The sequence below is a fragment of the Struthio camelus genome, chromosome 4 (genome assembly GCF_040807025.1).
Source record: "Struthio camelus isolate bStrCam1 chromosome 4, bStrCam1.hap1, whole genome shotgun sequence".
In the NCBI taxonomy this organism is placed as follows: domain Eukaryota; kingdom Metazoa; phylum Chordata; class Aves; order Struthioniformes; family Struthionidae; genus Struthio; species Struthio camelus.
Window position 1 is genome coordinate 12,033,155 of NC_090945.1, and position 27,433 is coordinate 12,060,587.

A 27,433-nucleotide genomic window follows, 5' to 3' on the forward strand; every position below is an offset into this window, starting at 1 on the left:
AATCTTGCTTCTATATTTCCAGCCAAAGCAGAGCCTTGCCCTGAGCGTGTATAGGCGTTCTTGTACCAAACGCCAGCCTTAACTGAAACATCTTTTCACCTTTTCTGCAAGTGTACCTGTTCTCCACTATCACATTCTGGGCCGTACAAAGTGAGCACCTTTATTCTCCTCTCCATAATTCTGCTGTATTTGATCTCCCTGATAGCCCTTCTCTGGAGGTGATCCACTTGGAAGAAAGGTCCAAAGAGTGGAGTTACTCCTTGTAACGTTAACCGAAATGCACGTTACAAAAAATATTTAGAGCTTTGTCAAGGTAAGCGAACGATGTCTCAGCTAAAAAGGGAATGGGTCACTAGGCATCAAAACTAAATTAAAGGGAGTTCTGCTTGCCTCATTTATGCTTAGGCAGAAAGCAGATATAGTAGATATATGTTCTCGACTAATCAGATTACAGTATAATTCAGTTGAGTAGCTCATCTTCAGCACCAGTCTCACATCTATAAAGAGCGAAGCTTAAACTTGAGCAAAGTCATACTGCTTTTCTCTGCCATAATTTGCAATTATTCAAATAGCAATGCTACAGCTAATGAATTCAAAGTTAATCAAATTGTTGTAGCAATGAGCTTAGCAGTTCATCTTCAATATCGAGTTCGTAAGATCATTTATGGTCAACCGCTTGAAAAAGAAAGCCTTATCTTCATCAAAATTGTAGTCCAGTTAGTTTTTGTAATTTGTGTCAAGATGGGGTTTAGATTAAAAGAACCCACAGAAATTAAAGCTGAAAGAGAGAATTTCTGCTCTGTGAAGAAATAGCCTTTTTTAAAGAGGTCCCTGTGTTTTCTGATGTCTTTAAGAAATACATGAGACTTTTTGCTTTTGTGTAATATAATTTTACCATTATTCTTTACAGACCTAATATAGGAACTTGTTGTTTCACCAGCAGGTTAAAAAGGTAACATAATCACACATGCTTTTGACTTTCTGTGAGCATGCTGAAAGCATGATATGAAATCATCCGGGTAACTGAAAGGGGAAGGAAAACATCACTAACATACCTTTAAATGTTTATGAAAAATTATAGAAAATCTTTGCAAAAGTTCAGAATATTCTCTTTTCTTCTACAGTGCAAGAGCTTGCTAAGTACCAATTAGAGCTTTATCCATTCCCTTACTCTGAATTTAAATATCTGCTTTGCATCAGGGTGACTGCATGCTTTGAAGGATATTCAGTGAAGCCCTCACAGTGAAATATTTCTATTTCTAGTAGAAAGTCCATTATTGAACATTGCATAGGAAACCAAAATTAAGTTCCCTGACATCAGCTCTGGGCCAATCAGCTTGAAATCTAAGACACAGCAGACTGATGAAGGTCCAAATCATGATTTCCTCCCCAGTTCAAATGCAAGGGGCAGGATCCAGTTATCCACTTGAGATGGTGGCAAAATTTTTCTCTGCTTCGGTGAACACAGCATCAGTCCCAATGCAACTCCTGCCCATAGCGAATGACAGTGTTTGTAGTGTGCGCAGATGGGGAAAGTATTGGGTGCCACACTAAGGACACAAACTTAGAGGCTGGGACAGAAAAGGTCCTTTTTTTGCAATTGGCTTTTCTAGTGCCTGAGCGAGACCTTGCACCCACGGCATCAGATCATTCACTGGGGCAGGGAAAGGGGGAGGAAGAGCGTAGAAAATTGACCTGGGTGATGGATCTACGGGCTGCTGGTGTGTATGCTCATGTGCTGGAAGCATCTGAGTGTTAACACATGGTCTCCCTATCAAAGGTCTGTATATGAAACTCAGCTGCTGGAGTGACAGAAGATTTTGTGTTGTTAGCGCACACTTCATTAAAATACCAGCTGAAATCCAAGTCTGAAATCCCACAGTTTGTGTTAGTTGATAAAACTCAATTGCCTCTAATTACTGTTAGTATGGCTTAAAAATAATATTTTGTTGTACTAAAGGTCCCCTTGTGATGAGGAATAGCTGGTATTCAGAACTGTAAACTTGGGAAAGAGTGTAAATGTGTGTGGGGGGGTGTACACGATCAAACTTGCTTTTACTACTGTACTCTAAATCTTCTAGCAACAGCACTGCAAAACAGGAATGCAATACTGGACAAGGGAAAGATTAAATGTTTGTGCCTCCAATAATTAAATGAACCTTAAGAAATAAAACAAACAATTGCAAGTCCTCTTGGAAACCGTGAGGCAGTTTCATGATCTGGAGAGGAGAACCTTTCGGAAGTGCGCTGCTTTGTATCATTTGCCTAGACCTCAGTCCTTCAAAGCAATTACATGAAGCTGAGACTATTCCTTACTTTAATACCCAGGTGTCACTCAAGTGCTTGATGTTCAGCTTGGAGCTGGAGAGGACCTTGTTAGCTCTACTGAAGCATCGGCTCTTGGTTTCACTACCGTAGATCCTCCCTGTGTCCCCAGGCAGGTGTAGTTACCATGGGCTCATGTCTCAAAGCAAAATATTGATGGAGACCCAGACACAATTACTTTTTTTGGTGTAGCTTGGCTGTTCAACAATAAACCTTGTACCTGGGACTGACCTTTATGCAGAGGTAAAAATCTTGTTGTTGCAGGTTTTTACAGCAGGATAAGCATGCTGACTGTCTTGTACAGAATATACAGTCTTGGTTTCATACTAGGACAGAAAGAAGAAAAGCGATCAGGTTCCTCAAACTTTGTACATCTAAATCTCATACTAGTATTATTAAAAACATTCATATAAGTTGTTCACAAAAAAATAACATCAATGCATTTGTATATTGCTTTAGCTACAGGCTTCCATTCATGAGAGACCATTTTAAAAACATCATTGGATACCTTATGAAAGTTTAATAAGACTTTTTATTGACACAGTAGGAAATCTTTTCAGAAGATTTTGTTTTAAATCAAAACCCTTTGGACCTCTTGCTGAGAAGCTTGAGTGACCCCAAGGTCCTAGCTGATCTCCACCGGTGGTGGATGCAATTGCAGAGAAGAATGGCAAAATCGCTGATGGACGAAAATCTATTTGAAGAGAAGCAGGCAAAAAACCAGTCAGTGAGCGCTTAGGCATTCATCATTTTATTCGTATTCTGTTGATTCTGGTCAGCACTTTAGACTTCAGCTGAGCTAAGACTGCATGCCAGAGCCTGAAAATGCCAGCAACCACCGGAATTATTCCCTCCTAATAATGGCTCTGTTATGAAGTAGGCTGGATTCCAGAAGGGCGCTGAAGTGCCCTTTTTCCTTTTGGTACCCAAAGCCCCCACAAGACGCTTTGTATGTGGCCGCCATGCCCAGGGAAGGTGACAGACCTGAGAACAGGGCCCATACAAGGCAGCAGGCTGAGCAGGCGGCCAGCTTGCTAACCAAGAGGAGGTGCTGAGGAGCATGATGCCTTTATACCACTCTCTTTTCTGAGGGTGACTTTGAGCTGGAAAAGAGTATTTCTTCCTGCTTGTTTCGCTAGGTACTTAAATCAAATGGTGCAAGTGGTGGATTTGTGGTTTGTACCCCCCACTAGCAGCACTAAAAAAGCAGTAGAAAACTTTTTGCCTTTTCCAGCAACTTAGTAGCAAGAACATGCAGGTCAGCTGTGGGAATCTTGGGCTGATTTTTTTTTTCTGTCTGCTTTAATACAGAGATCTGAACTGAGATTTGCCACCCGATGGGGAAGTGACCTGAGCTGTATGCATTAGAACAGATATGCAAAACCTGTGGCCCAGCAAGATGATTAATCCACCTGTCTTTGACCAGCATGGAAGCAGGCTGAGGTGAGCTGCGAGCGGGCGGATGGTTCTAGTGGTGATACCTGGACCTAGGTGCCACATTTCCCTTTTCTCTAATGGTTCCCTTTCCTTCACTCTGTCTCATAACAGGAGCCCTTTTTCCCTCACAGTCAGAAAGGTGATCTTTGCAGTTCCACGAGCTTATATGTTTTAAGGTGTGAGAGAGCCTCAGGATTAGCCTGCCTGAACCTCAGAGATATGTGCTATGGAGAACAGCTATGGAGTGTTATTTAACACAGGTGGAGGCCCTCTCTCTCAAACATACCTGTATACTCAGCTCACCCAGGCATAGTAGTGCTTGGCTAGAACAGATACTTTTGGAGAAGCATCAGCAAAAATGATTATCTCCTATTCTCACCTCTTCTGGTAAAATGAATAGATAAGTTCATAAATAATGGTGCTGTTTTTAAAATATTTTTGTTGGGAATCTTGGCTGTTTCGATACACTTTCAATTGTAAATAGAATAAAATAGGATGAAATTAAGCATGAAGCAAGAAGACAGTTCAGTCCAGTTATAGCTTCAATGAGTTCAGTGTGCTTTGTACACAATTTTTACACAAGGGCTGAAGTGGGCCTAGGGAGTTTGCTGCCTGGGGAATGAGGAGAGGCCTCAACCTGTGCCCCCATCCAGGACAAGATTCAGCAGCTTTGCCTGGTTTCAAACTAGAGCTGCTTAGATGAGTCTGGGACCAGACTCTACAGGAAGACGAGTACCCTCAGGGAACTAATAAGCGTAGAGCATGCTCGGTATCACATACACTGGACTTTCAAAATAGTCTCAGGCGTTCATGAGTGGGTTAGAAATGTCTTCCAGGACTTCGGGATTTTTTGGTTCTGTTGAGCTGGAAACATTACAAGCACGGTCTTTGTTGCAGAGTTTGAGCATTTTCGCTTATTGAACACAGACATGCAGAGCAACAAAAAACAAAAGGAACTTTTCACACCTCAAAATAGATTTAATTTGGGGTCAGTCAGAGTTTGGGGCAAAGGTTTTTGATCTTCCTCATTTTAATCAAAGCAATTGGCTCATGCCCTCAAAACTTTCATTGTCAGAGTAAGATCAGTAGAATTCATTTGCAGATCCATTAAGCAAACAAAACCACGTTCCCTGCTGTCACCTCAGTTCATGCTTTGGCAATTTTTAGAAGCTCTTTTTAAAAATAACTTCCTCTAGGTTCCAGGACCACTATTACTCCAGCCTAAGTGGTTATATGTGTTTATATAAACACGCAACACATAGCGAGGGGCATACATCCATATATTACCACCAGCTCCTTACCACTGAAACAAAAAAGAGATAGAACTGCATTTTGATATCCTTTAAATCAGTATTGAAACCCTTCCAGAATGTGAAAGTTATTCTGGCATCTTGTTGAAGGTTAACTCTAGCATTCTGGAAGGATTTCAATAGTAATGAAAAGGACAGTAAAGTGAGTAAAGCTGTTTCAGAAGCATTCCTGAAGGGTAATGCTGGCAGGCTAGAGAGATTTCAGTAGTAGGCTAGAGGGCAGCAACATTATTTCTGAAGTATTCCTGAAGGAGAACTTTAATAATCTAGTAGTATTTAAAATAGGTATGTTGTGGTGGTAAAACTATACGGCAAATGTCTCTGACAGGTAATTTCATTCTTTGAAATAACAAGGTAAAACATCAAAAGTATGAAGCCTGCTGCTTAGAAACTATGTAAGAAATGGAGAGATAAAGCAGTCACTCTGGAGGCTGGTACAAAGTCTCAGGGGATAAAAGGTGACATTCAGCCCTGTGCAGAGGTCCTCATGCAACAGCTGTGCACAGCCTCAGTCTGAAGAGGACTCATGTGAGACCTTGGGGAAGCGTGGGAGCCAAGCTGTCCCTACCGTGCAGGGATAAATTCTGTCCTCTCAGAGGCTCAGACCTGCAGCATCCCCAGTACGCTCCCCACAGGAAAACTCTGAAAAAGAGGGTCCAAAGCATGAGATCACCTCAGCCGGTTCTCGTTGGCTTACCTCTCCCTATTTCATATGCTGCAAGCATGGGAGTCCTCCTACCGCTTGATTGCTTGGTTTTTGTTGGTCACTTCCATATATTAGTCCTAATATCACTAGTAGTGCTTAGAGTCCGATTTATATTACTCCTGGTTTCTGTCCAGAATGGATAGATACATTCTTGATGGGTAGTAATGTGAGTTAGAAGCTGGTGAAGGATGCATAGAAGAAGCTCCTGTTCACTAGGGTGAGGTGAACTTGAGCAGTACCAGGCTATAGTTGTCCGCAGCTTTTTGCTGTTTGAAGACCTGCAGAGAGAAGGAGGCAGCCAGTGTAGGAAAGCCCTGTAAAGGAATCTGAATATTTTGAAATAAGCAGCCAGGTAAGTACAGACCTGTGGGAGCCAGCAGGTGCAGAGAGGCCTGAGGCAGAGAAGTGAAGCGTTTTTTTGCGGAACCAGGTGCTTGTGTTCTTGAGCTGGCGAGTAGCCTTGTCCTTGCAGCAGAAGGTGTGAGAAAGGCTGAGGGACAGGTCATTCTCTTACTGGAATTGTTTTGTTAGTTGCTCTTTTTAAACTGTGATAACCGAAAAAGGTAAAAATTGAAGCATGGCTGGAGGGCTAAACTCCTTATCTAGGGGAGATGGAAACTTAGACAGTATCCATTTCTACATAGTGAAAACTAAGCTACTAGTATGCTGCCTGTCTCTCCTCCAGTAAATCTTTCTTCCATATTGTGTAGGTGACCTGATATTTTTCTGGAGTTGCTATGAAATATTCCTCTCTCTCTCTTTTTACAAATGCAAGCAGAACCCATCAAAGAAAGAACATGGGTCCATAATGTCATTTTTTCCTGTCTTTCTTTAAGAAAAAAGAAAAGAAAAAGTATCTTTCAGGTGTATAAAACGTAACAAAACATATTCATGGCTTTGTGCACCTTCTGGCTGTACTTGAATGCCTTCTGTGCCTACCCATATGCCTTGAGTGCCTTCCGAGTACCAAAGAAGAACTATCCTTACTCCTCAGACCCCTTAACTGAAGGACAAAATGAGTAGCAATTGCTACTAACTAGTTAGAATAATATGGTTATTAATTCTTCCTAACTTTGACTAATTAGTTACACAATAATTTTGTTAGAGATGGGTGAACTTTAGATTCAGATGTCAAGTTCTCAGTTTTGTTCACCCAAGGATCTACAAATATGGAACCTCCTTGGTCTGGAAAGTGAATGAGAAATCTCACCAAATTGATTTTTCTGAAGGTCTGCATGCTACCTAGTTTTGACTCAGCTGAGAATACCACAAAGGCAAGCTTTCTTATAATGTCTCACTTCTTAGTCCAGCTGACTCAGAGAAATACAGAGGCATGTGCAAATTAAATACAGACACAATTTAGCCGACCAAATATGCAACCCAGCACTAAATTTTGTTTGAGTTGGAACAAATTTTGGCTAGTAGTTCTAGCTCCTTCTTATGTATCATATCTGAAATGGTACGTTGCGTTCAGCTACATTACATATTGGAGGTAACCGTGAGCGAGTAAATGAGGAGTAATTAGTGTGTGCCTCCACCTTTTCCACTGTTCCCCTTGTTCTATGCTGAGAGAAATAAAAGCAACAGGCATTTTATGCTCTGTGCATAAAATTTTATGTTCCTGTGCCAGGAACAGTCTCACCTACAAGGAAGGCATGGTTTACAGGGAGAGTATCTTTATCTTTTACTCTTTTTTTAAGACTGACTGATAACAGTTGGAAAAAAATAACACATTTTGGTCAGCCTTGGAAAAGATACTGCATCTTACTACTTCACCTCATCTATATGTTGAGATCACCATGGCTACAACAGTACTACTGCTTACCCTTTAGAGAGTGCTGCTGTTTACCTGAGATTACCGAGTTCATCTAATCTCTCCACCCTTGGCAAATGATACTGAAGTCTTCTATTTGAAAAAGGCTTCCCAACGCCAAAATGGTAGCACACCGATGCTACGTTTTGACTTTAAGCACACCCATGTAGACATACATAGAAAACAATAAATAAATTGATACAAGCTTTTAAAAAAGCAACCACACAAATTTATTGAGAGCAAAATCACGACTTTGCAAATAGAGATTTGGTAAAGATTTGGCTGTTTTTGTGACTGGCATTGCTTTTGCAGAAGGTGTTCATATTCTGGAGCAGAGGGTGCCTGGGTAGCTAGAACATCTCCCAAGGGAAACCCCCAGCATGCTCTCCATCATTGTTTAGATGGGATGCCTTCAAGGCTAACTCTCACTACCCTGTACCCGGAGGTCCACACAAACTGTCGAAAGACCAAGGATTGTTCACAGGAATCACATGGTGAATCAATCTGATGGGTGATTACCACCCAAGAAAATCAAAAACTGCTTGTAAATTTGAGGGTGGAGGCAGGAAATGGAGATATCTGTTTCATAAATTGTTAACATGAAATATTCTCTTAGATCTGATGAACACTGTAGTAGCAGCTGTCAAATATGGAGACGCTGCCTATTTAAAATGTTTAGGATTGCTGATGTTCCCCATAAATGCTTCCTAAGTCATCTTCATCTTAAAGACAACATACTGAAACTTCGGGGTTTCCTGTTGTTATACTTCTCCATCAGCTGATCTGAACTGTGTGCCGCATCATTCTTCAAAATACTGTTTTATATCCATGCTGTTGACTATGAGAGCATTTATATTCCTTATAAGCATTATTGCTGTACCTACTGGAGTTTCTAAGTCTCTTCAGTAGTTTTTCACATTTAGGAAGTACCTAGTCGCACATTCCAATAGTGTCACTATTTGCATAGCCTAAAGAGGAGAGATTAGATTTATCAGCATTTTTTTTTAAATAGATGTCCTTCAAGGATGGCCTCCAGAAAGCAGAGGTCAATACAGTAAAGGTAACTGCATTAATCATCTTCACCGTTTGAAGTAAGGAAGAATAAATAAATAAAGAGCTTAGCATCATGATCATGTATCAAGGGGTTATTTTAGGTCAAGTGCACATTAAACATAATCCCAAGGATGTCAGGACTAATGTTACAAATGTTTCTGTTAATGCTTTTTCCTGAATGGAGATGTGGAACCTTGCATTAAGCTGTGTAATAATGTTATCAATAATAACAGGGTGTATATTGTGGCAGTGCGATGAATTTGTTCTGCGTGTGAACCCTTGTGTAACTACGAGTGTTAGGGCTTTAGCACTGTGGTGTGGGGGGCGTGACGGAGAATGCTGACATGGAAGGGAGATCAGCTCACCAAATATCAGAAAGAAAAAAACAACCTGGTACCAAGGAGGATAAGGTGGGTAGGGTATGGGGCAGAGGAAAAGAGGGAGAAGATTGCATGATTAACTGATGATGTAGAGAGTATAGAAACTGGCATCCCAAAAAGCGAGGAGATTATTAGAGATGCATTCGCAACATAATTAAACAGTTTTTAAATTGGAGCCTTTGGGGTTTGGATTAGCTAGGGTGCTGTAGCTTTGTGCTATCATCTTGTGCGTGTGGAAAATGCATATGCTGTTCCAGCAAAGATCCCTTCATACATTGAAATTTAGCAATTTCAGTACTTTGTATTGGTAGTTATTGCGAATAGAAAAAGGCATGGACAATAATTTTTCAAAAACCTGTTCAAGTGCATAACTTTGCACACCAGAGTAGCCTCAATTTAATAGGACTGAAAGTGTGGATACACACATATTTCCTGCATAGAAGCATATGGCAATTTGTTATAGTGACTGAAAATTATTGTTTTTTAAATATTCAGGAGCGTGTCAATAACTTGCACATGAAAAACTACTCTGTAATTATTGGGAAAAGGCTTTTTAGTCATATTAATCAAAATCCTTACCAAAATATTCAGTTCACTGAAATTCTATAATAGGAAACCAGCCTTTAATAAACAAAAACATTAGGGAAAAAAGGAAAAATATCACTAAAGTTATCTGAAATTCAAAATACAAGTCAATTTCCATCTTTGCCCAGAAAAACAACTTTAAAATGATAAAATTGTCTACAAAATAATTTCCAGTTTTGTCTTTATTCTGATATGTACTGAGCAAAAATATTAACTAGTTCTCGAATCTTAGCTTACGGACACGTTATGTATTTATTAGTATGAAAGCATCCTTAAGATTTTCTGATACAGTTTGCTGCTAACGTCCCTTTGTTCATTTCAACAACTTTTTAAATTGTCAAAATTTTAAAAAGCAATCTAACTTCATAAAAAGCTAATTTGATTTATTGGAGTTATTTTTATTTATTAACCAATTTGCTTCTGGGTTGATTTTCTTAAGTGCTAAGTTTCATAATGGAAATGCTGACACAACTTTAAGTATAGGAGCAAATGCTATTCTAATAATTCAGCTGAATAAATACCAGCCAGCATTTAGTTATTTTCCCAGGAACTGGATAAACAGCCACTTCCTTTTTAGTGTCTCTTTGTAAAGTAAAAGTTCCATAGCCAGCTAATCATCACTATGAAATTTTCTATTAAAAAAAATCCAACGTTTCTTTTGTTTATTCTACAAAATCTTTGTGGTTCCATATTAGTCATGTAAAAAACCTCCCAAAACAAATACACTTACTTGGCAATGAACCACATTTTGACCTACTTCAGAAAGCACTGTTTCTGAATGCAGAGTGTGGCTTTTCTAGATGAGAACAAGAAAATGAGCTTAGCTGAATAATTTGGATGATGATCCACATTTCAAAAGTTCAGGACTATTCCAGTATGGAGATTTAATTTAACCTGTTGTTTTGGATGAGCTGCTCGGAGTTTGTAGTTACGTTTACAACAAGACATGCATGAAAGCAGCCCCTCGCCTTTGGTGTGCATGAAGGCTGAGGTTGGATGGTCCTCAAAATATCTTCCAATATTTGCAAGTCGATCAATTCTTTCAGGCTTGTAGCAGTGTCACATTTGGTGTATGTTTGCTTTAGTACTTGTTTTTAAACCAAACGGGTGGATTAGATTAATGTAGCACTTGGATTAAATTAAAGTGGCACCGTCTGGTTTAATGAACCAAAAATCCTCCGCAATAGGTGATAACCTGCTCCTGGTGTAGCTTGTGTAACAATCAGTGCAATTTAATCTGACACCCTGAACAACCCCAGCAGTAAGGCTGTTGCAGAATGTCATAGCCGGGCAGGGTTCGTTGGAGTGGTTTGATTCTGGCTTTTATTCATGCTCGCGTCGTATTAGCCAGAAATAAGTTTGCACTGAAGAAACAGGAATGGTTTGCATTTGGGGATTTTTTTGGCAAGGTGAAAGGGAAAGGCTTTCCCCAAAATTTATGCTAGTCTGAACCCAGTTTGTCATTAAAAGTTTCAGCCTCAAACTTTTAGATAGATGCTGGCTGTTTTGGAGATAAGCGCTGCAATCCTTAAAAGATCCTTCCCCACAGACTACCAACAGGTGCTTTTAACTAAATTTTGCCTGGGAACAGAGAGAACGATCACAGCAAAGAAGCTAATCTTATAAACCTTCCCTGACGCACAGCGTAAGCCTCAAACAGTCTCAGCTGCCCAAGCTCTGCCGAAGCCATTACCGCAGAAGATCCCCCTCCAGGACCTATGCCTGGCCCGGTGCGCGCTTGAGAGAGGGGGACTCTCTGCAGGCCCAGACCCGGCGCAAAGCGTTAGCAGAAGAGCAGGCACAAGACGGAGTCGGAGTCGGTCGGCAAGGGGAGATCCCTCCATCAGGCTGTGCAGTGTGCCGCTCGCGACGCTTTAATTATTCAAATTACACAGCCTCTGTTTCACGGTGCGGGCTTTTCCGCTTTCCATTTCACTAATAGCTACCCCACTGGGTGAGTGGTGTGACAGCTCCTGAGTTTATGCCTCCTTAAACCGTACTAATTACTGGCTTTTGAGTAACTAAGTGTTTTTATGGCATCTTCATTAAGGTAATAGTAAGTAGGTGGATACACATGTCAATCAAATGAAATGGCAGATGAACCGGACATGATATTTCAGTTAATTTGTCTTGTTAATTTGATTGCTATATTTCCAATTGTTTAAAAGGACAGGCTTGTTTGCGGTAATGAAGCAGGCTAAATTTTGTCCAGCTTTCTTCCCCTAAATAAGTTAAGTGCTTTTTGTAGCATGTATGGAGCTGTTAAAGAAATATATGCTGAATGCTGGTGGGTGCTGAATGCTGGTGGGTGGGTGGGTGAGAGAGAGAGAGGGGTGCTGAGGGGCAGGGATGGCTGCTGAGATATAGAAAGCTAGTCAGATGCCCATGTTCTCCTCACTTTCCTAGCAAAGACACCAATATTGTAAAATCAAAAATCATGTAGTCATTGAGCTCAGGAGTCTTTGTAAAGGCCTCGTAAACGCATACCAAGGAGATAAACCTCAGAGGGGACCACGAGACAAAAGGGCAGTTACTGATTGACTTTGTCAGAGGTGTCTGATCTGATGCTGTTGTGGGTGCTAGCAGTTTAAGCAGCAATTACAGTTTCTTTCTGAAGGGCTGGGATCTGGTTAGGTAGGCTGTGAGCTGGAAGAAAGGAAAGGCATGCAAAGCAGTAAAGTCACACTTTGGTGTGCTTACGGGAGCATTTTAAACCATATGCGGTGACCAGTTCGGAAACTTAAAATAATAAAAGAAAGAAAACAAAAAGGCAAAAATGAGAGGAAAAGATGTACCGTCTGTACTAGATGTATGCTTTTTCCTACCTTCCCCTCTTTATGCAAACTCTGAGAAGGAACAGAAAAAGGGGAACCACTGGGGTAGGCTGCGAGGTGCAAAAAGAAGTTGTGAAAGTGTGTTAGCGAGAAAAGAAGAGGAATAATGATCTCTGGGAATGGATAGCGACCCAAGGTAAAAACAGTAAACTGATGCTATTGATTCAGCTGAGCACTGCTGAAGTTAGTTAAGGGAGGGACGGCTACATTCTGCGGAGCAGCCCCTGTAGTGAAACGAGCATTGCCCAGGTGACTGCCAAAAAGGAGTCGGGAAGCATTTAGTTGGGCTAGCGTTTTTATTTGATGTGACATGCGTATTTTATTGCAATGAGTATTCACGCAAGCAGCTTTTTTAAGTAAGCATGTGTGTGGAAAGAGTATAAAAGAGTATAAAAAATTCATAATTGTATGAAAGCAATTTCACAATGCAACTATATGAGCATTTTCTGCTTAAAATGAAAAATTTGATTCTGAAAATCTCTCAAATGATCAGACTTTCCCCCCCTTTTTAACACTGGATGCAGTGGAATGGAAAAAGATTTCATTCAACCCTTTTTTTTCAATGGATTTACGCATATCTTAAATAATTTTCAGAACTGCATCACCTTGCAAAACTTGGTGATAGAACAATTGCAGTTTCTTTTCTTTTTTTGTCCACACTAACTCTTTCAATGTCAAGACAGTTTTGAAAAATACAGACAATTTTAAAGAGGCAACCAAAAAAGAAAAATCAAAATTGGGTATGCATGGTAGAGGACGACCCTGGGAATACCTTTATCCTTTAAAGCTGGCAGTAGCAAATGTTTAAAAATGCATTACAGGTTTAAAAAAAAAAAAAAAGGTGAAAACCCTTGAAATTGAAGCAAATGCAGAATTTTAAAATTATTCAAACAGTTGGTTATGCACTTGCTGCAAGAATATGTTGTGGGCATAGTTCATACATAGTTCTCTTGGGAATAGGTGTTCCAGAAGTGTCAAGGGAGATTTGCTGGAAGTGACCATTCCAGCAAATCCACGGCTAGCTGGTCTTTAACACTTAGTTCAAGCGGCGAGTCCGTCCCACAAAATTTATTTAAAATGCTGAAATCCTATAATTTGCGCATCCAGAAGCAGCGAGTGGTTATTTTTGAACTGAAGGACTGCGTCCAGTTCTTGAAGTGTGGGCCAGGGAGCCAGATGCCCTAAGTTCTGTTACTGACTTGGCAGACAGACACGAGCCCAAGTCCCTGGGCCGCAGAGACTGCCGCTGCTCCGGTACGCAAGGTCGCATCTGTTTCCCGCTGCACAGAAATGCTGCCCAGCAGTTGTGAAACGAAGGGAAAAAAACGTCTTCCCACGCCACAAACCAGACAGGGAAATCTAGGTGGGCCAAAGGTAATTTTCCAAATTGTTTCTGAGGTGAAAAGGTACTGTCCTCATTTTTTATTTAAAAACTAATCTTTTTAAAGCAGAGGGGAGAAAACCCACAGTGTAAGCATGATTCCATGCCAGCTTTATGTTAGTCTCCCATGCATTCTGCTTACCGCTTTGATATTATAATAGTGTTATTTCTTGTAACACAGGGCTACTCTGGGACTCATTAGTCATAAACCTTACCCATGGAAAATGTAAAAGTCAACACCAACAGTCGCTAATAATGTATTTCACCTACTGTTATTGTAAGTATGTGAACACAGTCAAAATCTGCCCTGTGCCTGCTCAAGTTGTCCTTGGGAAATATCCTTTTGCAAAGCCTCTTCCTTTGCTAAGCGCAGGGTCCATTGAACATATTTATTTCACATTTTTAAATGTATTCTACTTACAAAAAGAAGCAATTGATGAAGGGGGACTGCTCTAAGATTTTTTTCTTGGAAGGAAATAAAATTTGGGTATGGAATTAGAGGAGGTACCTGCTCTCTATTTCATCTCAGCCCACCCCTGCCATTCCTTCTTGTCAACTTTTTAAAATCTTTGCTGTATTTTGAAGTGCAAAATGGAGCACATCATTTCTGGAGGTCTATATATTTAACAGATTAGCTGGAAAGTGGCCTTAGCCCTATTAGCTGAAGAAAGTACTCAAAACCTAGATTAGCACCACCTGCAGATTTGACAGTGTTTGGAATCCAGTTTTTGATTTGGCACCTAGCATTAATTCCTGTAAGGGAGCAAGGCAGAGATCTAGGTCTGAACACTGTTAATGTAGCAGTGGGAAGAGAAAATGACAAAATCCAGCAATCTTGGTGTCTGGTCACTCAGGCTCATGTTACATTTTCTTTTAGCTAGCGCAGTAGCCACTGTTGCTCGGGTTGGCCGAGCATTTTCACCATGTTGGCCGTGTAGCTAATTAATACAAAGAACATCAGCCAATGAGTTTCCATGCTAAATCTAATGAATATGGAAGTATTCAGTGGCTCCTATGTGCAGCATTGCATCAAGAGAGAAAAACATCTTTCAATCACATGTCCCTTTGTTACTGATCATTTAACTTTGGCTTTTTATGTATAGATATATTTTTTTAATCCTCTAGATTGAAATAGTTGTGGATAGATTGATTGTGAGCTGATTTATGATCTTTTTTGCACCAGAGAAGTAATTTTATGCATATAACTTCTTTTACAATTACCTCCACAATGATTTCAAAGGATTTTGCTGCTTGTGGGAGGCCGTCAATAAGTGGCACTTGCATATTCATCCATTTCAATCTGAGATTTTTAAAGACCTGGGGGAATAGAACAGAACCACTGGAAATTAATTTCTTCAGCAAGTTTGCTTTTTCTTTTTTCTCTTTTTTTTTTTCTGGATAGCCATGCTTCAGTGAAAGCTTTTTTAAACTGAAAGTATTCCTAAATTCACAAATGCTGAAAGCTTAAAGATTTCCACCAAAATGTAGCAATTCTTTCCAGTATCCTTTTTCATTCAGTTAAATGTAAATCTTGCATCTGGGCTTTTGTAGACATTTCTTTCTTATTAAATATGCACTATTCCCAAGTGAATGAAACTACTCAGAAATGAGTTTGTTCTTTGACTAGAAAATCAGCTTTCCCAATTTCTTGGATTATTTATTTAAAAGAACTATGCTTTTAAGATCGCTGGTTTACAGCTCTCACTCAGAAGACTCTTACAGCAACAGAGTATCTGAGGGTCAAATTTTCCCACCATCTTTATTTCTCTCCTTTGTGCTCAAAAGAACAAATTCTGCTCCATGCTAACCCAAAGGAAGCAGAGAAGCAAATTGGCTCTCCTTCTTGGGTTAGATAATAACAGCCAGTGTTTGCTGCTGGATTTGCAGATCCATATTACCAAACTGCAAAGAAACAAGCAGATTTCCAGCAAACAGGAAAACAAATCTCCTGGAAATATCTGGAAATATCAAATATCTAGGAAACAAATATCCTGGGAGTGTCATACGGAGGGTGTCTATGCCGTGCAGTGATGTGCACTGTTGAGCTCCCCAGACAGTTTGGTGCAACACCATATGGAGGTACTTGCCCAGGTCTCATTAGCAGTATAATTGTATGAATATTCATGATGCTCAGGCTAATAATCCCGGACTTTTAGCAAACCTTATTAGCTTGGGCATCGCATGGGTTTAGTATGCCGCTTCCAATTCTGCAGTCGCTTTGGCCAGTCGCAGATTGGGTCTCTGTCACTGCAGTACAGTGCGTGACGACACCTTAGCCGTAGCCCGTGACAGTAGGTGCTCGGCAGGCAGCATGCCAGTGTTTCACGCAGTCACTGGTGAGATGGGAGACAGTAAAGGTAAAGCCCCAGTGTCTTCTATCAGATAAGTTGACTTATTTGATAGGTACATCTATTCCCCACTCAAACACAGCAAATGCTGTCCAGACATTAATTATCCATGGAACTTGTTTTACTGCGAGAACGTTTCTGTCTTTTGGAAGCCACGGTATCTATTTCTACATGCAGACATCAATACCCCAGCCCTTAGGGTTAGTCACTAGAGGAGGAGAAAGATTTTGGGGGGAATCTTTGTTCAAATATTGACTGCGCACTACCACACTTCTGCAGTCTCAGGCTATATGTAAACACTAGGCTGACTTGAAAAAAATATACTTCCAAAATTCCTTTTTAATTTGTAACAAATCCATTTTGGAATTTACTAAGGCCAGCACCAGATGGCCTGGAGCATGTTCTCATTCATATTTCAAAACAGGAAAACCTTTCTCAGAATCTGCAAGCTACATCTTTTTCATGGGGATGATTTCTGTTGAGCAAGGAAAACTCAGGTTAATTAGGCCAAACAAGCTGATGCAGTGAGAGGCAGAGATGCAGAGGTTGCAAGATTGAAATCCATCAAGACACCATGTTGACAGATGCCCTCTTAACTTGTTCATTACCTGCAAGGGGAGGTTGACCACATAATCATATAGAATTATATTTGCTTTTTTGTTACAATAAGTGCACCGATATAAAAGGTCTTACTTTGGTAGAGTTACAAGGTGCAATCAAGCGAAGCTGCATCCTATTAGGAATACAAGGAAACTAAACTTCAGGTGATGAGGATGTTGAAGAGTGCTATCTCAGTACTGCAGAGCCCTGTAAAAATGTACTCGTGGACATAGAAATAAACACTGCAAGTCGTCTTTTGGGAACTAGAATGGAGGTTTGAAGTAGGTGACACCCGCGGCTTCCCTCCAACCTGCCTACCAGCCTGTAATTCTGTGATTTGAACTCTGAAAGTGAGAAGAGAGCTAGACACCAAACCGGGAAGAAGTACTTTAGGAAAAGCATGTCCACTATAGTAGTTAAACTGAGTGAGTCTTCAATGCACACTAATCTCCAAATGCTGGAAGGAACAGTTGAAACGGAGTAACGTGCCCTACAGAAAGGTGGGATTTTAGGCTAAGACTTTGACTATCTGAGAGAAAGAAGTGATAAAAACTGGGATCTGAAGCTGTTATGGGTATGCTTAAACTAGGGGTTTAGATGCGCTGCTCCCACGCACAGGGGAGTTCAGTCTTATGCTGATCAAATCCCTTGGGGGGCCGGGGAGTATACCCCTGAGCAATCTGAACGTCACCTGAGTGAGCAGCTACTGAGAGGACACCTTGGGGATGAGCTGGGAATAAACTGAGTCTGGCAGTCATCTCTCTGAGGCAATTTGGCTGGTTAAGGGTCTCTGTTTCCAAAATATTTTTCCAGCGCTAGACATGTAAAGTGCTTTTTCCTTTCATAAAAGGTTGAAGACATTTTTCTTATTTCGTTTTCTTCTCATCCTGACATCTTTGTTGAAATTTTAGTTCATTCAGGTAGACTCCTTTTGAAGTCTCTGAAATGAAACAAACAGAAAACTCCCTAAAAATTGAACATGGCACCTGGACTTAGCCCCCTTGTGATTCATACCTGCACTTTATAAGGAACAGAAATGTGAGGCTGGAATGAGGCTAACATGCTCATCTCTGAGACAGAGATTTAAACCTGAACGCATGGTTATTGGAGTCTAGCTTCCTAAGACTTACTCTGTTCTCCGCACTGTTCCCCCGGCAGGCATGTCCACAGTCCTCCAGCTCTAGAACTACCTTCCTGGAACCCTGAGTGTTTTATAACCTCTGAAAGTAACTGAAGAGGTAGGCAGCAAGAAAGGTTTAGGATTGCCTTAATAAATCAGACTAGCAGTTCATCTTTTCCAGCATTCACAGTGGCCAGCAGCAGATATTTTTAAGGAAAAAGCAAGACTTTCAGGCGAGCTGTACAGAGCGCCAGTGTACTACAAATAGGATTTTGCCCCTAGCTGTTGTAACTTTTGGGAAACAGCCACTTCCATGACTCTGAGCTATCATCAGGGACCGAGTTCAGACAGCAGATTTTTCCAAACGTCTTCTTACACAAGCCAGGAGGGGGAGAAAAGAGCAATCTGTTTTGTCTAGGTTGTTTCTGTTGCTGTCGGACACAGCAGTGTGGAATTATTTCACTGTCAATCAACAGTCTGTCCATACGAGTGTCCCTATAGGTAATCCTGTGCTCCATGTCCGTCCTGGGCCTTTTCAGAAACATTAGTGGGGATGAGTTTGACTGTAATCAGAGCACAGACGAATGTCTGCTTTGCACATCTTTCCGGTGCCCTCGCTGCCATCTTTGATCATTCTGAGACCAAACCAATTCGATCGAGAAATTCCATGACTGACAACATGAGTGTCAAACTCAGAGCTTCCCTGCTTCTGATTGAATTATTGATCTGCCTTCAGAGAGCATGACCTGGATTTATTTCTACGTACTGTTCAGGTCTCTTGGCCAGAGAAAAATGAATGTTAATTGGAGAAGAATCCTAGCCAGTTTCAAGAAATAAACATGATTTAACTCAAGCTTAGCATAGCATTTGGTAATGCTTTGTAAAAAATGTATCCCATTATGATGTTCTTGAAGCATATTAAGTGCAATCCCCTGTGTATGCCTTCGGTCAAAGCTGAGGGATATCCAGAATCCAGTACTGAGGTTTTGGCTGAATGATTGTTCCTTGTTTCTTTCTGTTGAAGGAAATAAAAAACAGGAGGTTCATGAGTCCCACTGGAATGGGACTCGGGAAAAACTCCAGGCATGGATTGCTTTCATGTCTTTGGATAAGTCAGCAATCCCTTCGTGCCTCTGTTTAAGTAGGTTTGAATGTGTCTATATATTTATGTGCCGCTATATCTTCCTTTCTGTAACATTCAGTCTTTGCTGTTTGGGAGGGAAGTGCCTATACAAAGTTGCAAAGTAATTTGAATGCCCAGAAGCAGTTCAGGTCTCTGGGGACTACTATTATAGCAGTGCTACCTAGCTAATAATATTGTTTGCAAATCTAGGTAGTATTATTGTACGAAATATAAATAACTTCTCTATCTTGCCCACTCTTTCAGCAAGCAATGACTTAGCTTTTTTAGAAAGAAAGTTTGTACCTGATTCATTTTTAGAGTATCTTGATGAGTCTGTGCAGGCGATATGTTTGGGTCCTAACGCAAACATCTTTATGTTCTCCAGTATTTCTGAGGGATCGTGACAGGAAACTGGAAGTCCTAGGTTTTATATTCAGCCTGACCACAGGCTTGCTAAGTGATTAAGGGACTTCATCATACTGCACTGCTTTCTTTGGTTTCTCTTTCTCCCCCCATCTTTGACCGCCCTCGTGTTTGATCAGATGGCAGTTCCTGGCGGCAGGGACAGCTTCCAGAGCCCCAGGCACACACCGTTCTCAAGCTTGGTCAGCTGATCTGGGACTGCATGTGCTGCTGCTAAAAATAATAAAAATAACAAGTGAAGGATACTCCTCCGCACCAGGCTCATCACTAGACTTCACGCCTGTAGTCAGTAATAGGCTTACAGGGGGACTGTCGTGCACGTTTGCGCGGCCTCCTCAGCCCCGGTGGAGTTTGTTCTGAAGAAGTGCTCAGATTGTGCTCTTGTAATGGGGCAGAAAGGCTAGACTGGGAGAGGGACTGCTCTTTGCTTGTTTTTCTCTGGCAATTTTGTGGTGAGCGCCGTGGTTGGCATGCAGACTAAGATGTTACAGGCTGGGAGAACTTTTGAAGTCACTACTCCCTGCAGCCAGCTCAGTAGCTCATACGGGGCGGGGGGATGGAGTGAGCATTTTTCCCATGGTGTTAGGGGAGCAAGGCGGATGCCCTATTTGCTGCCAGATCTGGAAGGTGGGGAGTCTGTCTGGAGCGCTCACCTGGATAGGAGAGTAGCCTTTGGGGAGCCAGGAGCAAGCAGAAAACTAGACAAGCTATGGAGCTCCCCACACAGTACGAACCTCGCTTCTGGCTGCTTTGCTCTCCATGTTGACAGTTTCTTTTAGTTTTACCATTTAAAGCCTTTGATGTAGGTTACAGGTTACATTACAGCACCCTGTATACGGTTCTGTCTCAACTTCAAGGAGAGAAGGAAGGATTTTGGTGCCCACAGGTCTTGCAGATTTTTTTTACAAGCAGTGGCTTTTGGAAGTACTAGGAGTGCATTTGTCAGAAATAGCAGAGAAGAAAGTAAGAAGTAAAATTTGTAATTAATGCACAGGATGTATTAGAAGGGAAGGCAGAAAATGCACAATAAACTAAGGATTAATAAATCACAGTACTTTAAAGAAAGTAAGTTTGGTAGTGGTTTGGTAATGTGGGCCCACATGGAGCGTACTGTCTTCCAGGCTTGTAGGCCTCTTTCCAGGAAGTCTATTATGTTTTGGAAAAAGCAGACAAATTTTAAGATACAGAAGTTCTTCAGTTCATCCTCAAACTTTTTGTGAATAACGTTGTTTTTTCTTCTCTTTTGTTTGTTTTATTTTCCCCAACTATATCTATTTGGGTTCCTGCAAAACCTTGCCTTGCTTGCATTCTTATACAGCACCATACCCTCAGTCACTCCTATGATTCTAGTATTATTTGCTTAGGTGCCTTACGCACACAGGGGGAGAAAGTATTCTCTCTCCACAGATGAGATTTTCTGTTAAGAATATGTTACAGCCAGCACTTTTTAAATACTGGTTGTCTAAAATTTGGCCCCTGAAGCATGGAGTTTCACATACTCAAGTATTAGATACTTAATTCCAGTAGAAAGTGAGTATTACCTCAGTTGCATTAATATTTTTGAAAACTAGCACAAAATCACATTCAGGTACTAAATAAAGAAGCTGATTTTCAAGGGAGGTGACTCCTTGAAACTCCTGTCAACCAAGGGTTATTTAAATTTCTGAAAAATCAGGATGCTTACCTTTAGAGGCCTGAGTCTGTTTGGAGTCTAACTGTGATTATTTGTGTTAGCAAATGCTGACCCAAGGTTTCATTTATGCTCAGGCTTCTCTATTTCACAGGGGAAAAAATGAAGATAAATTAGATGGGGTCAAAATCCTCTTCTCGTGTGTGCCTGTATAAATCTGAAATGATTTCACAAAACTCTCAGTTCAGCTGAGGTAAATCTGGAATCGCAGCAGTGAAGCTAGAGGCCTGACCATATTCGTACTGTTGTGACAAGGTGCTGAGATACTACGGTGCTGAGTGCTACAGAAAAGCTTCAGGTTAATCTTTTAAAAAATTAAAAACAGTGAACACATTCTGTGATTTGAAACTCAGAGTGCCTCTCTAGAAGCAGAGCAGGGGAGAGGCAGCGCTTTCAGATGGGAAATTGTATTCGAAGGGTAAAGTGTCCATCTGAAAAGAGACACCTGGGTAAGTGAAGATACTAATAAATAAGCATCCTGGGCTTTGAGCCGCGTGAGTGCTTGCGGGAGAACAGTTGGAAAGCCTTAAGTGAGGGTGTCTTTCTGCAAGGCAGCTGACCAAGTGTGTTACTTACAGTTACCATGTGTCAAGATGTTTCTTGCTCATTAGTTTTACACTGATGGAAAGCAACTTTAAATCACTCTTTAGAGGAATTCACCGTGAGGCATGCCAGCTGTGTGCCAGATGAAGGAGTTGTAAAGTCATGTTGGACAGGCAAGAATATACCAGAGAGAGAGATTTAAAGTCATGAGAAAGATAATTACTTTGCACTCAGAGATTAGCCATAGGAAAGGAAAGGGAAGAGTTATACTCTGCTTTTGTTAGAAGGTCTCCTGCTACCCCTCCCTCCCACTCACACATGCACACACATGCACGTAGTTGAATTTACTGTCACAGTGTCAGGTTAGTCCGGACTGCCAGCATGAGAGAAATCCATAGGGGAAGACTTCCCCGTGAGCACAGGCTCCCTCCTTTCTTTCTTCTTGTATTTGCCTTTACAGTATAGACTTAGAAGAGATTATCCCAGATACAGGATGGATTTTGATGCTTTGCTTCTTGCAAGGGTTTGAAAATCTTTCCTTTTCCCGTGACTATTGCTACAAAGCAGGAGTGAAGCTGAGGCAGACAAACAATGGGCAGCGTATCTCTGGAGACGGTGAAGAAGGCCATGATGCAGTGGCCTGCTCAGGCTGGAGGAAAGCCTGACGAGGCAAGCAAAAGCGGACTGGGTTACCCCAACCACATGCTAAGGGCAAGTTCATTGCATACAGTAAGAGCTCTTTGCGTTTCTGCTTCACCTCATTAGCTCTGTCTGAGCCATCCTCTTCTTTGGGGACTTCTTGAAACGTCTCCTGAAAATGTCAGAAATCCTGTGGGTCCTTCAGACCAAGACCTGGTTCTCCCTCCCTTCACAACTATCTCCTTTTTAGTCCTTCCAGCTTCTTCGGGTTCCTCTTATCCTCCCATTTCAATGCTGTTCTCTTTTCTTTCAGACAGGATTAGTTTTTTAAGGCATTAGCAGTGTGCACATAGGTCTTTCTGAGGCAGGCTGTCTGTGTGGGAAGTTATGAACTGGTGTCCTCAGAGCGCTCTTTGCTTTCCAGCTCACGGCTGATGTGCCAAAAGCCCTGGCTTTGCTGAGCATGTTCCCCAGCTTCCGCAGCCTGAAATTTTAAAGTTGATCCGATGTTGCCCAGCAAACAGAGAGCTAACTTGGAGGGTTCTTAGCCTTGGCCACTGTTTGTATTGCAGCAGCATCTTTGGGCGCTTTCTCAGGCAAAAACCTGAGCGAAATACTGTCAAAACAGTAAAGGGAAAGAGATCTGTAGTACCTGACATCTAATTTTCTCTTCAGTGATACAGGCTCCCCAAGTATGTTCACTAGATGCATCAAGAGAATGCTGTCAATTGAATGTTTCTGCTTAAAATAATAAGGGCTTTTTAATTATGTTTTTTCTAGGGGAGAAATTTTAAACCCCTTCTAAAGGCCACCAGCACGTGGCTTGACTTTGACACCGTGCTCCCAGAAAGGCAGCAGCTGAGGTTTAAGGTTTGTGCTGCATGTAATCACCCGCGGTGTAATGAAACTCCCTTTTTGTCATTGGTTTGAGTTTGGCTTTTTAAGTCTTTCTATGTAAACGGAAGTCTCTTTACAGGAAATTTCATTCTGCCCATTTGTCAGGGCCTTAACCACTGCAGCTGCAAACATTAGCGCTGCCTGCAGATGAGAATTACAGCCCTATGAAGTCTCTATAACATGACCCTATTACCTGCCCCCCTCCTTCTCTTTTATCTAGCTTTGTGCGTGGATGGACCTTTTGGAAAGTTATAATTTGGATGTGAAACAATTATCCTAAAACAGTTAGCCAGAGCAGAGTGGACACACAAATTTATCTTCTCTCTCTCTCTTCTGGTGAAGAACATCTATCTTCCATGACCTCTTGATTACTGAAGCCTTCAAAATATGTTCTTTGGTCTGTGACACTGCGCTTGGTGCAGGGCTGAGCATTAAATATCACCCTCTATGATTAATTGGAAGTTAATTAAATCTATCACTGAAACAATGAGAAGGCAATGATCTATGTAATCATTGAAATAGTAAATGAAATGATGTAAGGGCCCTCCATTTCACTTATTGACAGTGATGGAGGGGTGCCTGAGCCCTGCTGCTCAGCTGTGTTTTCTGCCTGACCACACAGGCCTGCTCAGGCAGACAAAAACTTTCCAATGAGCCAAGTGGCGAAGCAGAGCTAACGGTGCTCTGCTAGACGCTGCTTTTCCTTTGCTTTTGGCTTCTTTGGGTGCTGCTCAAAAGGCATCTCAGGTAACTCTGGTATTTTGGGTGCACAGTGCAAGTGATGTGCCTGACGTGGCATCCGCAAGGGAAAGGGCCTTTTAGTACTGTGCACGGATCACCTTGCTGTTTTGAGCCTGAATGAAAGTGTTGCTGTTCCGACCATTAGGGAAAGAACAGCAATTTATTATTTTACGTTGTAAAAGCATTTCTTGTTTTGTGTTTTGATAGCTCTGAAACTGATGCTGTTAATCCCGTCCTGATAAGGGATTTTGACCATGTGATGATTTTCTTCTTGTTTCTCACTGATTGTTAAGAGGATCGAACAGAGAAGAATCCTAAAATGCAGGAAAGTAGGGGTGGAAAAGTGGCCATTTCCTGACCTTGTAGTCAGTATCTGATCAATTTCTGTAAGCGTATTTTGAGGAAGAATAAAAGTGTTTATTTACTTCCCCCTTAAATGAAATAGTGACAGATTTTTTCTTTTGGAAGCTGTTCCGCAGCATAGAAATAGGACTTACTCGGGAAATGTTTTGTAATGTTCAGTTTTCATTTTGGAGGCTTGATGATAGCACCAGACATACTTTCTCTCACCGGCCTAAACAAATCCTATCTCACTTTAGAAACAAAAGAATAGCAACTCTGAAGCAAAGTCAGGAACTTGCCCCTTCCCTTTCTTTTCCTCCCCCTTGCTCTTTCCCTGAGGCCATACCTAGGCAGGTGGGCGCCCCTGCAGAGATGCGAGCCTGGGCTTTCCCCTTGCCCGGGTGGGTGCAGCTCCTTGCCTTGGCTCCCTGGGCTCTCACGGGGGGCTGTGTACCTGGAAGCTCAAAAGACTGCTGCATGATTAGAGGAGTTTGCTCGTCTTGCCCATCGATACAGCTTTTAATCTTTCCCCAGGAGGCAATATTATGGGGTGAAAAGGCCTTTCTGAAGAACCTTGACTCCTTTAAGAGGCAAATATATCAGAATTTACTTTCCTCACCTTCCTGACTCTGCATCTTCCAGTTTCTTTGTTCTTTCCTTACAGATAACCAGAGACAATGTCCGATTTGTTTAATTAAATGAAAACTAAACCTGCCAGTAAGCAATAGTTACTGAGTAAGCAGGAGGGAACCGTTATTTATCATGAGAGCTCTAAGAGAGCCCTTTCTCTCTGGCCTCTTCACTAACAGCAATAAATTAGTAACCTCACAATATCCTGTTAACTAAATGAGGTTCTAGGCACCCAGTCAAACCTCTGTGGTCAGTAGATAGTACCTGTGTGTTTTATCTCTGTCTTTCTTTAACCAACAGAGGAATTATTGCAAAGACAATCAAAAGGAAATAGTCAGTTCCAAGAATATTTGCTATACCTGGTCCTCACTGGACAACATCATAGCCTTTTTTCTCTGTAGCTGATAAAGGGCGATCAGAGTTAGGTTTTTACACTGTGAATCAGCTTTATTAGCCCAATTGCTTGCCAAAAGCCATCAGACTGGGTCTGCCCATGGGATCAGAAAGCCATCTCGTGGGAAACCGCGTGTGCTGCCTCACGTACGCTCCCCTGAAAGGAGTCTGCTGCCAGAGCGCGCAGCTGGGAAGCCAGTGCAAGAGGTGGGCTGCCATGGCCGTCCTGGCTGGCGTCTCCGGCCAGCCCGTGGGCCAGGCAGGGCTGCCACGTGGCTTTGTCAGCAAAGAGAACAGCCGTCGCTCAAACGCAGACTCAGCCTGGATACGTCAGGAAAGAAGAGGCTACTCACTTCTCTTTTCTGTTGTAACTGCACCTCAGGCCCTGCGATAAAACTCCTGGGAAAATGGGACCCGAATTCCTAGGCTGTTTGGATCACTGTTTAATTTTCAAGGTCAGATTCCTACCATTTGTTATTTACTGAACTCCGTGAGCTTGCTCAGCAGTGCACAATACATAAAAACTCAGACTATCATAAAGGATTTGCAATCTAAATTTCACAGTGCAAGATAGATGTTGGTACATATTATACCTGGTGGCTTGGTCACAGTCTGGGCTCAGAACAATGCAGAGATTTTTTTAAAAGCTTCTTCCATTAGTAGTCCATTAGAGTGGCATAAACTTTTTAGATTTGAACAATTAATCCCCCTAAAAATATTCAAATGGATACATTGAATATTTTAAACACATTTAGTATATGTGGAAAGTGCTGACCTAACATAACTACGTATCATGTCCTAGCCACAGAGCAGTAACAGCAGGGAGCCTGAAGAGGTGATTTCACATTTTCTGTAGCGGTAAAATCACTTTAAAAGCGCTACCACACACAGTTCCCAATGCCCGCTTCAGTTTGCTGTTAGAGCCAAGTTAGAACAAGTGGTTAGAATAAAAGAAAACTAGAAATTCTTAAATCAGCTTTGTAACCAAAGTTGTTGTAATAGGGAACTGCGTTGTGAACCTGACTTGAAGGGCTTGTTAATATGCATTCACATGGAAGTCTGTGGGATGAGACTCCTTTGGCTGAGGCCACCAACTCATTGTGCACCAGCCATCGAAGAGCTGCTGTGTGGTGGTTTGCTTCTGTCCTGAACATAGACCTAATTGGGGCACCTGGGCAGAGTACTTGAAAAAGTCAGGGCGACAAAAGCTTCACATTTTTCTGGGTGAGGGCAGCAGTGATAACAGAAATTTAGCTTCCAGACTTCCATGTTTCAAACCAAATCAAACGTTCCCTGAGCAAGTCATTGTGTCCAAGATGTGACAGCCTAAATATGCTCCTACTGTCAAAGGTGTTTGCAGCCTCGGCCCAATTCTCATCTTTGGCATCTCTGGCTGTGGCGCAGCGGAGGGTTGGGAATTGCAATCACTGGAGGAGCACCAACCTCCAATGCCTCTTTCAGGGCTTCTGTCCCCAGAGAATCCCAGTAATCCCAGTGAATCTCACCATCTCCACTGAAAGCAATGGAAATAGAGCTGTATGGGCCAGTAAAGGGAGCTGTGCTGGCAGCTCTTCAGATCTGCTCTCTTGGGGGAATGAGAAAGCAAAGAGAAACTCAGCTAAGCAAAGCAGCTGCCATCGGTGGGCCTGGAATGCCACAGAACAGGGAAACCTCTGGAGAGCTGAATTGCTGTCCTCATAGGAGAAATCAGCCCCCAAACTTTCTTGAAGAGTAAAATGAAACAAACTAGGTGGACTTGAAAAATAAATATTAATCTGTGAAATGAGAAAGCGGGGAGAGAGCACTTAAAATCGCAGTAAAATCAGTAATACCATCAGACATGGTATATCTGTATGGGTGTCTGTATGGGAAGGAATCAGAATAGCCCCTGTCACCATCCAAGGGAATCCTCCTAATGCTATGCAGTGCATGTACAGCCTCAGGGAGCTCCCTCATTTATCCTTTCACAGGATGGCAGGCTGGAATGCTTTATTATACTGTTATTTCTCTGGGTAAATAGACTGTTATTTGATTTTTGGTTCCAAGAGCAAGATTTGCTTTTTTTTTTTTTTTTAATGTCATTACTGTCTGTTGGAGCTGCATGCTTGCAAGGGATATGT

The 27,433-nt window shown here is 41.7% G+C and overlaps 1 protein-coding gene across 3 annotated transcripts in view; it reads left to right on the forward strand.

Moving 5' to 3' along the window:
• CDS1 (CDP-diacylglycerol synthase 1) overlaps positions 1-27,433 on the forward strand; it is a 385,867-nt gene that overhangs the window by 215,631 nt on the left and 142,803 nt on the right. Inside the window, exon 3 of one of the 3 annotated variants that reach the window (XM_068941514.1) lies at positions 3,637-3,768. The exons of the other annotated variants lie outside the window; for them this stretch is intronic. The gene's annotated coding sequence lies outside the window, so the exon portion shown is untranslated. The remainder of the gene's footprint in view (positions 1-3,636; positions 3,769-27,433) is intronic. 3 annotated transcript variants of the gene reach the window in all.